The following is a 13,439-nucleotide window of genomic DNA, read 5'->3' on the forward strand; positions in this document are numbered from 1 at the left end:
CCATATATCTACCTACCTCATCCCCATACTGTATTTATTTATTTATTTTGCTCCTTTGCACCCCAGTATCTCTACTTGCACATTTATCTTCTGCACGTCTACCATTCCAGTGTTTAATTGCTATATTGTAATTACTTCGCCACCATGGCCTATTTATTGCCTTAACTTACCTCATTTGAACTCACTATATATAGACTTTTTGTTTTCTTTTGTTCTACTGTATTATTGACTGTATGTTTTGTTTATACCATGTGTAACTCTGTGTTGTTGTATGTGTCGAATTGCTATGCTTTATCTTGGCCAGGTCGCAGTTGCAAATGAGAACTTGCTCTCAACTAGCCTACCTGGTTAAATAAAGGTGAAATTAAAGCTGAAATAAATAATTCTCTCTACTATTATTCTGACATTTCACATTCTTAAAATAAAGTGGTGATCCTAACTGACCTAAGACAAGACAGGGAATTTTTACTAGGATTAAATGTCAGGAATTGTGAAAAACTGAGTTAAAATGTTTTTGGCTAAGGTGTATGTAAACTTCCGACCTCAACTGTATTTAAAGTAACTTTAGGTGTATTTAAAAGGGCTTAAAATGAAATGTAGTAGTAGTAGTGCAAGACCATTGTATCCAGAGGAAGGTTTACTTTAAATGTCATATGCCAGGTCATGACGGTCCCTCGGTCACAAAATACGTTTTTCTATGGATGAAACGCCTTGTTACATTTACATTTTAGTCATTCAGCAGACGCTCTTATCCAGAGCAACTTACAGTAGTGAATGCATACATTTCATAAAATGTTTTCTCCGTACTGGTCCCCCGTGGGAATCGAACCCACAACCCTGGCGTTGCAAACACCATGCTCTACCAACTGAGCCACACGTGTTCTGTGTTGGAGCATGTTTCACTGTGAAGAGTTCATTTCACATAGTTAGGTGTAGACTTGCATTCATTGCGAGGGTCTGCTGAACGATCCCATACTTGAATTGTGTTTCTAGCCTTAACCGTTCTACCGATGTCACTCAAAAGCACCTTAACTCTAAGTCGGGCTTCAAGTGAGCTGCACCTTTCTGCCATGTAGTGGGGGAGGGTCAAATGAATTAATTGTTAATTGGGTTAGGGTTATGTCTAGGGTTGAGGCCCTAACCCTAACTCATCTTATCTAAACTCTCCCCAAACACTGACCCTAACCTTAACCTCAAGGGTGTTCTTGCCTAAACCCCAGTGGGGTTGCTGGATAGCCCGAGCTTGTCATCCTAAGGGCTTATAAGTGTGGGCTTGTCTCCTTGGCTAGCCAGTCGTGTAGTGGCATGCATCCTCCTAGGGGTTCATGACTTGCCTCTGGCACTTCATCTACCACTTGGAGCTCTGTCCCTCATACCTGACCTTAACCTGACAGGCAAGTTAGTTGGCAGGCAATCAGGCACAGACAGATTATAACCTCAACCCTAAACACTCTAACCCTAACTTGGCTCAACCCTAAATACAGCCCTAGAGGCAGGGTTAGGGTTAAGGTTTGAGCTAGAGTTGAGCTTGGCTGTCGACAAGAAGTTAGGGTTAGAGTAATGGTTCGGGTTGAGCCAAGATGTGGAGATGAAGCAAGAGTTAGGGTTAGGGTTGAGGCTAGGGTTGACCCTATTGACATATGCACTCATCTGTGACACTCATCTTTTACCATTTACTGCAATGTATTGACATAAACATCAACCCTGTGACACTCATTGTTTACCATTTACTTTAATGTATTGACATAAACATCAATTGGTTAATGCTTTTCTTTGCCCATTGACTGCAATGTGTTGGCATAAACATCAATTGGTTGATGCTTTTCTTTCCCATTTACTACAATTTGACATACACTATTGACTATATACACTATTTGACATACACTATTGACATACACTGAGTGTACAAAACATTAGGAACACCATCCTAATATTGAGTTGCACCTCATTTTGCCCTCAGAACAGATTCAATTTGTCGGAGCATGGACTCTATTCGGTGTCGAAAGCCTTCCACAGGGATGCTGGCCCATGAAGACTCCAATGTTTCCCACAGTTGTGTCAAGTTGTCTGGATGTCCTTTGGGTGGTAGACCATACTTGATACACACAGAAAACTGTTGAGCGTGAAAAACTAGCAGCGTTGGAGTTCTTGAAACACTCACATCGGTGCACCTGGCACCTACTACCATACCCTGTTCAAAGGCACTTAAAAATGTTGTCTTGCCCATTCTCCCACTGAGTTGCACACATACACAATCCATGTCTGAAGGTTTGAAAATCATTATTTAACCTGTCTCCTCCCATTCATCTACACTGACTCATTGAATTGTCTCTAGTTGTTGCTGCCAACAGTCTGGCCTGTAAAGGGCTGGATCATCTTGAGGAGAAGATCCCAGCTCTGCAGTGTCCCCCTGAGAAGGTAAGGACACTTTTCTCTGAGTCAATTTAAAATGCTTGTTATACACCACGACTTCTGCCCCCAAAACCTGACTTTTTCCTCTGTTTCACACAGCTGGCATCTAGCATTGTGGAGGCAGTTACCTCTACAGTGCAGATGGCTAAGGAGGGCATTTCCAGCCCCATCGCTGGCACCTCAGATGGTGATCAGCATGGCATTCAATGGGCTCCAGCTGATGGCTTTAGCAATGTCCTGAGCAGCAAGCCTGTCTGCCTGGCAGGGAGGGAGCAGACACTTCACTGACCTTGGCTGAGAGTGGTTAAATATGTTCTGCCTGAATCCTCTGAGAATGGTATACTTTACATTGTTGAGTCATTTAGATCATCTGGTGGCTGGTATAGAGATAGCTATACCATAACAAATGTAATGTTTTTTTCTAGAGATATAAACATAGAATGGGAATGTGACAGCTGAACATTTACAGTACAAGGCGATCATATACTGAAGCTATTTCCACTTTCACCACAAGATGGAATCGTACAATTGAGAAATAGAACAGTGGGTGCTTACAGCGGACAAGCTGTAGATCTGTGTTTCCAAACTCACCTTGAGTTCCCCCAACAGCACACATTTTTGTAGTAGCCCTGGACAAGCACACCTGATTCAACTTGTAAACTAACCATCAAGCCCTGAATGAGTTGAATCAGGTGAGTTTGGATCCTATAGGATTCTCGCAATCTTAAAACACTTTGTGTCACTTCTATCAGAATCCTATTGGAAATCAAAAGTAATCCTATTGAATCCTAAATCTGTTCGAATTTTCTTTTGGATTCTAATATACTTTTTTTATTCTAACCCTATAGGAGTTCTTGACTAGGGACCAAAAACAACACAATCTAAATATTCCCCATTCCATACCTAAAAAAAACGATTATTTGCTTTTATACTGTGTGAGGGGGCACAATGTGTAGGCAATTCTGTCCACTCTGCAATTGTCATTATTAAGTCAATGAGCACCATTTACTATATAACTGGTATTAACAATTCCACTGTGGCTCTGTCTGGCCAGACAAGACACTCTGGTATTCTCCAGACTGATCCCCATCTGGCTACGTTTACACAGGCAGCTCAATTCAGAGCTTTTGCCAATTATTTGCATATCTGATACGTGTCTGATCTTTTCCCTAATGCGTTAACAGCAACCCCAAAAAATAGTTGCTCTGAAGTGTTTTTATTTTTTTGCACATGACCTGTCGTTAACAAAACAGGTAGTCTAGCGGTTAAGAGGGTTGGGCTGAATCCCCAAGCCGACTAGGTGAAAAATCTGTCTGTGCCCTTGAGCAAAGCACTTAACCCTAATAGCTACTGTAAGTTGCTCTGTATAAATGGCTAAAATGTAAATGTAACAACAACCACCCCAAAATTACAAGGAACAGTGACAGAAAATGAGCATTTCATTTGTGTGCTACTTCAGAGGCTACATAAGTGTAAATGCCAATCATTTGGCAAAGACCAGAAATGGGCTGCCTGTGTATTTTTTTAAAATGTAACCTTTATTTAACTAGGCAAGAACAAATTCTTATTTACAATGACGGCTTACCCCGGTCAAACCAGGAAGACGCTGTGCCAATTGTGCGCTGTCCTATGGGACTCCCAATCACGGCCGGATGTGATTCAGCCTGGATGCAAACCAGGGACTGTAGTAACACCTCTTGCACTGAGATGCAGTGCCTTAGACCTCTGTGCCACTCGGTGATCATCAACTGACCTTTCGATGCCAAGTCGGAGGACGATGCGCAGGAAGGGGTTGCTCGTACCCCTTTTGCATTGCCCCGATTCGACCCTTTATCTTCTGCTTCGGGTCGTTCAGACGGGACCACTAGGCTAAAGGTGAGGCTGGCTTTTTGGAAATGGCACAAAAAGATAAAGAAAGAGATAAACAGATTAAGTTTGATTTAGAAGTTAGGAGAATGGAAATCGACAAGGAGGTGAGGATCAGACAACTGGAGCTAGACGCTGGCTCCAGTGCAACTCCACAACCTGCTCCTCATCAAGCCCTCTTCGATGTAAGTAAAAATATTGTCTTAGTCCCTCTGTTCCAGGAGTCGGAAGTTGATTCCTATTTCTCTGCGTTTGAGCGTGTGGCCGCTGCGCTGCTTTGGCCACTCGAGGTTTGGCCGCTCCTGTTACAATGTAAATTGTCTGGGAAAGCCCAGGAAGTAGTAGCTGCTCTGTCCCTGGATGACAGTTTACAGTACGATATTGTTAAAACAACCATGTTGCGGGCTTATGAGTTGGTGCCTGAAGCTTATAGACAGCGCTTCAGGAACCACAAAAAACCCTCCCACTGTACTTTTGTTGAGTTTGCTAGGGACAAAGAGTCTCTGTTTAATCGTTGGTGTTCAGCCAGCAAAGCTAACTCCTTTGCTGATATTCGGGAGTTGATGCTGTTGGAGGATTTTAAAAGCAACCTCCCTGATAGAATTATAGTTCATTTAAATGAATAGACAGTGGTGACATTGGCCCAGGCAGCAGTGTTGGCAGATGAGTACGTTTTGACACACAAGACTGTATTTGGTGCCTCGTTCGGGTCGCTTTTCCTCCAACAACGCTAGGCCTTCGCACAAGATCCGTGAATGTTTTTACTGTCACCAAAAGGGTCACGTGATTGCGGACTGCCCGGTTTTGAAAAATAAACCTAAACAGTCCCTGTCACCATCCCCAAAATTAAAAAGCATGGGTTTAGTCCAGTCTTTGGCTCGTCCGTTGGACCGAGTTATTGATTCAGCATTTAGGAAACTGGATCCTATCTATGCTCCGTTTATCTCTGCCGGTTGTGTTTCCTTAACTGGAGAACAAGCGGATCAAAAGCACATACAAATCCTTACCCGCACCTACAGTCACATACCTCTTTCACTCCACGGGGAGTTGAGTGTAGCAGGGTTTTGCATACCCTCCTCCAAGAGGCGTGCATCCATGAGTTGATGATGTACCTAAGTTTGTGTGTACACAGGCTGACAAATGTTGATCTTTTATCCAATTATTTGCTAAATAACTGATCTAATTTGTCAAATCTATCAGAATTGGTCTGGTTATGTAAAAGCAGACATTGAGACTTGGGGACTCTAGACTTGTCACGACTTCCACCGAAGGTGGCTCCTCTCCCTGTTCGGGCGGTGTTCAGCGGTCGTTGTCGCCGGCCTGCTAACTGCCACCGATCCATTTTTCCTTTTCGTTTGTGTCTGTCTGTTTTGTTTTACACCTGTGTCTTATTAGTTAATTTCGGCTGCCTGCTATTTCAGCTGCCTGCTATTCTTTGTGGGGGATTATTTACTGTTGTTGCTACGATAGGGGTGCGTGTTTGTGCCTCAGGTTTTTTTTCTCACGGTCATGTTGTACCGTTGTAGTTTATTTAGGATTAGAGGTTTCTCCTCCGTGTGTTACGTTTATTTCCCTGTGTGTGGCGACTTCGTTGGGTGTGTTTCCCCACCTGTTGTTGTCGTGTTTGGGTCGTTCTAATAAACGTTTGTGCTTCTGAAAATCCTTGCTCTCCTGCTCCTGACTCTTGCACCTACCTCTCTTAGGAGGCACGCAACAAGACTAGTTTACTCTCCTAGTCCTAGCTCACATCCCGAGGTGCCCTATTTGTGTGGAGCAGCAACAGTTGAGATGCAGCAGTAGATCAGGTGCAAAAATAGGTGGTATTTATTTTACAGTGCAGTTAATGGAGAAGACTGGACTCAGAGTTGTATTTACAAAAATGTACAGGTGGCAAAAATGACTTAATAACAAAGGCAAAAGGCCTATAAATACAACTATACACAGAGTGTACAGAAAATTAAGGACACCAACCTCTTTCCATGACATAGACTGACCAGGTGAATTCAGGTAAAAACTATAATCCCTTATTGATGTCACTTGTTAAATCCACTTTAATCAGTGTAGATGAAGGGGAGGCGAGAGGTTAAAGAAGGATTTGAGACAGTTGAGTCATGGATTGGATTGTGTATGTGCCATTCAGAGGGTGAATGTGCAAGACTAAAGATTTAAATACCATTGAACAGGATATGGTAGTAGGTGCCAGGCGCACCGGTTTGTGTCAAGAACTGCAACGCTGCTGGGTTTCTGTGTGTATCAAGAATATAATTTTTTTATTTTTAATTGAACCTTCATTTACCTAGACAAGTCAGTTAAGAACAAATTCCTTTTTACAACACCGGCCAAACCCGGGCGACACTGGACCAATTGTGAGCTGCCCTATGGGACTCCCAATCACAGCCGGTTGTGATACAGCCTGGATGGTCAACCACCCAAAGGACATCCAGCCAACTTGACACAACTGTGGGAAGCATTGGAGTCAACATGGGCCAGCACCCTGTGGAACGCATGACACCTTGTAGAGTCCATGCCCCGATTAATTGAGACTGTTCTGGGGGCAAAACTGAGGGGTGCATCTCAATATTAGGTAGGTGTTCTTAATGTTTTGTACAGTGTATTTTACCTCACCAACAGCTCGCTCTCAATGAGCCAAAGACTCTTCTTTAAATTTGTATTGGCGAATCACAACTACTGTCCCGGAGTGTGATGCCGGTCACAGCCTCCCCATTCATCTATTCATTACACTTTGTGACACAAAAGGGAAGGTAAAAATGATGGGGAAAAGGGAAGAAAAATGGCCCTCCCAACACACACTACTTCCCTACCAACTAATTCTACATGCATTAAAACCTCACCACTATTCCACTACTTGGCCCAATCTCATTTTACACCAGGCTTGCAGCAGGAAGGGACACTATCGTTCAAAACACCTTGTAACTCTTCTGTGGTAAAGTCTCGTACTCCCAAGTACTTCTCTGCAGCCGCCACCATAACATCTATTTTCTGTGATTTGCGTTCCATTTCTGCGGTACAGTTGAAAATCATGGCTATGAACACTAAGACACCAACCTTACTGAAGCACATGTTATTCATATCACTCTCTATTGGCCTCAGCCTACTCACAGGTATCCTCTTAGGATCCCTCGCCCTGGACCCATCTTCCTCTACTACTCTCTTCACTCCCTCAGCATAGAACATCTTCTGTACTACTCTGATCCTTTTAACCTCAATTTGCCTTTCTCTCACCAGACACCTCTGAACTTCAGCACCATGGGTACCCCTACAGTTAACTCACACAACTTTTCCCACCAATACAACGCATTCCTTTGTCTCATGCCCTCCTGCACACTTCTCACATCTAGGAATCTCCCTCCTCACACACTGCTGCAACATGACCATAAGTTTGGCACCTTAAACACAGTATTGTGTTTGGGACAAAAGCACTCACGGGATAACTGATACATCCTAACTTGACTTTGTCAGGTAAAGAATCTGCATCAAAACTCAGCAGGACAGACAGTGTCTTCTCTGTTTCATCACGCTCTCTCTCCACCAGATCTGCGTTGCACCAAATGTTGCATCACAGACACCGGGTTTGTTTAATTTTAGTTGATCCTCCTCAACACTTAATGCCACCCCAGTTATCTTTCCTTTCAACTGCGCCCTGCACCGGAGAGCAACGAAATGAACAGTTCTTGTCCCTAGACGCGTAGTGTGTAGCACCCACTCCACCTGGATGGAATAAATGCAAAAAACTCAACAGTCCCCAACCTCTTCTCCACCCAACTTGACACCACATATGGATAAATCCATTCTCTCCAAAAATCCCACCCCCACTGGGCCAGAATAATTTTTGTCATCATCGGGACAAGCCTCGAACTCGGTGGTCACCGCCGCACCGCAGGTCATTTATCCTCACTCAATTTCTGAACTACTGGAGTATGTTTTCTATTTTTCTACTTGATGCCTATCTTCCTCACCACACGACTTCCCTCTACAAGTTCTTTCCGCTCCTTCATCCATGTAGTAGCAAACTGTTAAAATGGTTCTTGTATCTTGAATTTGCCGCTATGTTGCGTTGACTGAAAAAGCCTCATGGAGCACTCTCCACACATGCCCTCGGGACGAGGACTTTAGGAGCATGGGCATCCTAAGGACCTACCCTCACCTGGCATAAACCATTCACACCTTTTAAGTGAATTCTCAAATAACTTATATCACGCTTCATATGGCCAATACTCTACACGTTACTGAAAACAAAGACATAATATGCCTAAACATTTGAGTTTACAATAAACGTTTAAAACAACCTTACCTGGGACGTATTCATTGTGGAACAGTTTACCGTTTAAGAACCAAACAGAAGCAAACAGAAATTTGAATGTAGTCAACTGGGTGGGACTCCCAACTTCATTGGATGATCCCTCCTGGTGACCATTGGAGTCATGTCCAACAGGGATCAGCCAATTGTGAAGAAGAAAATGGATTACTTCAAAATGGAAATAGCCTCAATGGCGCTACCCATTCTGTCACAGACACTATGACACAGATACAAAGATGAGTCCTTTATCTATATCTATGTTCCCATCCTGTTTCTTCTCCTGATCCCCACACTCATGTGTATATTAGCAGAAGTGTGTCACTGGGAATAATTCCCCTGTAGCTAACAGGGATAAATGTTTTACCTTTATTTCCCTTTACCAGCATCTATAATGGTGCTTTCCATTTAGATAATCTCTTTACAGTTTGTCAAAAACTATTTCAATTTGAGCCCCTTCAGTGGCATCATACAGCATGAACTGCATTGGGCTTGGCCAGGAAGGGTAATGGTTCCACCTGTTGTATACAAGTATAGTTAGCATGTAATTATTATTTTGGCCTGATTTCAGATTTCTCAGTCATTGTTTATTATCTTTATCTCTGGCTAGTGATTGGTCTATATATTTTAGTGTGAAGAACAGAAAGTAACAGCAATGTACTGTAGTGTATATCTCAAGATTACCTTCTCAGGAACTCAAGGCCATAAGAGAGTAAAATGAGTAATGAACTGTAACCTTGTCTGTCAGCATTAAGTAAATGGAATGCGGTATTTATGTAAGAACTATAAAAGTTTAGATTCTTGAAGATGTTGCATAAGCTTGTTTGTTTTTTCTTAGTGAGTGTCCATCCTATTTGTCCTTCATCAGTGTTCAGTTAATGATATGTGATGCTTTGAGTTTGAGGTTGTTGAGTGAGAATCTGAGACAGACAGTCATGTGCCACATTTTGTGTCTATTTGTCAAGCCGTTGAGTGCGCTTTATCTGTCCTCCAGAGTTGAATTCTTCGCGGGAACAGGAGTCTGTTGTCAGTGCTACTGGCCCTCAGCCCAGCTACAGAAGGCTTCTGATGCTGGCCAGCGCAGTATGTCGACGTGGCTATGATCAGACAGCAGCAACGCACCAAGAGTCAAGGTCAGGATCTGGTCACACGCATCCCCGGTGTGTCTCCACTGGTAAGAGCCAGCTGTCCGTTTAGTCTCGGACCCAGACACTGTAAATAATTGTGGAGGAATTCAATTAAACGTTTCATATTTTCACTGATTGGCTCTAGATACAGTAGAATTGGTCAACCAAAAGAACATCTTGTCATCTCAATTAGGTACTACACAGTCAGTCTATTTGAGGTAAAATGTGTGAATTTTGACCTCTGGTTAGCACATAGTAGTTGTTGCAGGAATCATGGAGAGGGAAAGGCATGCCTGTGGAAAGACACATATAAAATGTATCCCTATTAGTTACAGCCAGCATATAATTTCTGTATTTATGGTAATACTGACACAATTCTCCATAATTGTTACATGTGAATGACATAATGTGTGGTCATTTATGAAATTAGGTATAATTATTCAGGTTATTAATAGAGTAATTGCATACTCTTTAGAATGGGTAATTCAACACACATTCTAAACCCTTAAATCATTCCACATCCCTCTCTGGGAATCACGTCAATTAGTTCTCAATAACAGCAGGGGTTACTGGAGTTAGGCAGTTGAAATCCCAATAGAAATTGAGTGTTGAAGAGAGACAAGGAGATACAGACAGCGAGAGCTATGTGCACAGCTTTAGCAATTGGGCCTAAAGGCACTGGTCTTTTTCACTTTTGCAGCCCTATGCTTTTAAAAGACAAATAGTCCATGACACAATAGCTCAATACACAGCAAATACAGTTGAATTGAAGTGAAATGACTTGAATCATTGAGATTATCAGTTAACACGTTGAGTGTTGATATCTACTCATACTGTAGATCTTGGTTGTAGTGTGATTCCAGGTAGGCGGGAGCAGAAAATCTTTTTGGTATCTCAGATTGTTTGGCAATTCTCACAAATAAACTTTATTGGGAGGAAGGATGTTTGAAGTAATTTTTACATTTGTATCACAAACTATTTCTGAGAACATCCTGAATAAAGTGCTCATTTTAGGCCCTTTTTAGACCAATACATTCTTCCTGTAAGACCCTATGATCTATAACCGTACATAATACAGACAACATCTTGGTATCATTATCCTCCTTTATAGTATGCTCTAAAATATGGTGTATGTCTTGATTCTGAAATAATGTCACATTCATTTATTCAACATTTAACATAATTATATCTCAAAACTACCCTTTATTTTTGTTCATTTCAAGACATATTGTTTGGAACTCTACAAATACATACAATTCTTAACCTCTTATTGCTAGGGGGCAGTATTTTCAGGGCCGGATAAAAAACGTACCCGATTTAATCTGATTATTACTCCTGCCCAGAAACTAGAATATGCATATAATTATTGGCTTTGGATAGAAAACACTCCAAAGTTTCTAAAACTGTTTGAATGGTGTCTGTGAGTATAACAGAACTCATTTGGCAGGCCAAAACCTGAGAAGATTCCAAACAAGAAGTGCCCTCTCTGACCATTTCTTGCCCTCCTTGATCATCTCTAACCAAAACAGGGGATCTCTGGCATGACGTGACACTTCCTACGGCTCCCATAGGCTCTCAGAACCCAGGAAAAAGCTGAATGACGTAATTCCATGCCCTGGCTGAAAAGCTTTAGCGCATTTGCTAAGTGGTCTATCAGCGGACAATGGGACTCAGGCTCGTGCACGAGACGACCCCATGTTTTTATTCTATCGTCTTTGAACGGATACAACGAGTCCCGGTCAGAATATTATCGCTTTTTTACGAGAAAATTAGCATAAAATTTGATTTTAAACAGCGGTTGACATGCTTCGAAGTACGGTAATGGAATATTTAGAATTTTTTGTCACGAAATGCGTCGTGCTCGTAACCCTTCTTTACCATTCGGATAGTGTCTTGAACACACGAACAAAACGCCGCTGTTTGGATATAACTATGGATTATTTGGGACCAAACCAACATTTGTTATTGAAGTAGAAGTCCTGGGAGTGCATTCTGACAAAGACAGCAAAGGTAATAACATTTTTCTTATAGTAAATCTGACTTTGGTGAGTGCTAAACTTGCTGGGTGTCTAAATAGCCCAGCCATCACGGGCTAGCCTATCTAGTCAGAATATTGCAAAATGTGCTTTCACCGAAAAGCTATTTTAAAATCGGACATGGCGATTGCACAAAGAAGTTCTGTATCTATAATTCTTAAAATAATTGTTATGTTTTTTGTGAACGTTTATCGTGAGTAATTTAGTAAATTCACCGGAAGTTTGCGGGGGGTATGCTAGTTCTGAACGTCACATGCTAATGTAAAAAAGCTGGTTTTTGATATAAATATGAACTTGATTGAACAAAACATGCATGCATTGTATAACATAATGTCCTAGGGTTGTCATCTGATGAAGATCATCAAAGGTTAGTGCTGCATTTAGCTGTGGTTTTGTTTTTTGTGACATTATATGCTAGCTTGAAAAATGATTATTTGATTATTGTCTGATTATTTCTGGCTGGGTACTCTGCTGACATAATCTAATGTTTTGCTTTCGCTGTAAAGCCTTTTTGAAATCGGACAGTGTGGTTAGATAAAGGAGAGACTTGTCTTTAAAATGGTGTAAAATAGTCATATGTTTGAAAAATGGAAGTTTTCGGATTTTAGAGGAGTTTGTATTTCGCGCCACGCCCATCATTGGATATTGGAGCAGGTGTTCCGTTGGCGGAACGCCTAGATGTAAGAGGTTTTTTAAGGTATGATGCAATGTATGCATACCACCAACAAACACAGTGAATGGAGAAATGGATTGAAGGGGAACTCCCTCTTCTGGTGACTTTCTGAATGTGCAATCCTAAAGGAGGGTTGTGATTGGTTAATGACCTATAATGTCAATTTCTATCTTTAAAATTGGTAATATCATTAAAAGTACCAGAGAGACCACTCTGGAAATTTGACGTTTTTTGAAGAGTATATTGCTACAAACAATATGTCTAAAAATAAGCAAAATCAAAAAGAGTGGATTTGAGATATTAATGTTCTTTATGTTGAATAAATGAATTTAAAATGTGTATTTCACAATCTAGACGTACTCTATATTTGAGAGAACACTATAAGGAGTATAATCACTCCAAGATGGCATAGCAGTCAGACGTCCTTCGTGTATATATATATTTACATATTTTCTTCGCATATCTTTTTATGTTTTTTTTTTCAAAAAACTCAACTTCAAAACACTGTCCTGCAACTCGCCTCACCAATTTAAAAAAAGTATTATTTACCTCAAATCTGAAAACCACAACAGAAGCTAGCCAGAAGTTAGCCAGAAGTTAGCCAGTTCACTAGCTAACGTTAGAACTCAGCTAACCACGGTTGGCGGTCATCGTCTATCCTTTAGCTCAAAAAGCAATCGCCAGTTTTGTACAACGCGACTCAGACCAGAGCATACCGGACCTATTTTCTCTCCATATCCCCGGATTTCTACCGCAAGCAGGGGCAGAAATCCTGGGAAAAATATGATTTGTCCCCCCCAATATATCACTGAAACATAACTATGTAATTTAAATAATATTAATAATACGCAATGAAAGCAATTGTGCTGATTATAGACACTTAATAGCGCGTTTTTAAGTTTCAAAAGATTGCGACCCCCCCACCCTTTGCCTCACAATGGTTTGATCCACTGCCAGTTCCTTAGTTTGCAAGGTAACAGAGGGGTCATGTCTACTGTCTGAAAGGCACT

The 13,439-nt window shown here is 41.5% G+C and overlaps 1 pseudogene; it reads left to right on the top strand.

The window, feature by feature from the left end:
• Positions 1–13,439, top strand: part of LOC115197766 (perilipin-3-like) — a 43,284-nt pseudogene that overhangs the window by 22,399 nt on the left and 7,446 nt on the right.

This window comes from Salmo trutta, chromosome 7 (assembly GCF_901001165.1).
Source record: "Salmo trutta chromosome 7, fSalTru1.1, whole genome shotgun sequence".
NCBI lineage: Eukaryota > Metazoa > Chordata > Actinopteri > Salmoniformes > Salmonidae > Salmo > Salmo trutta.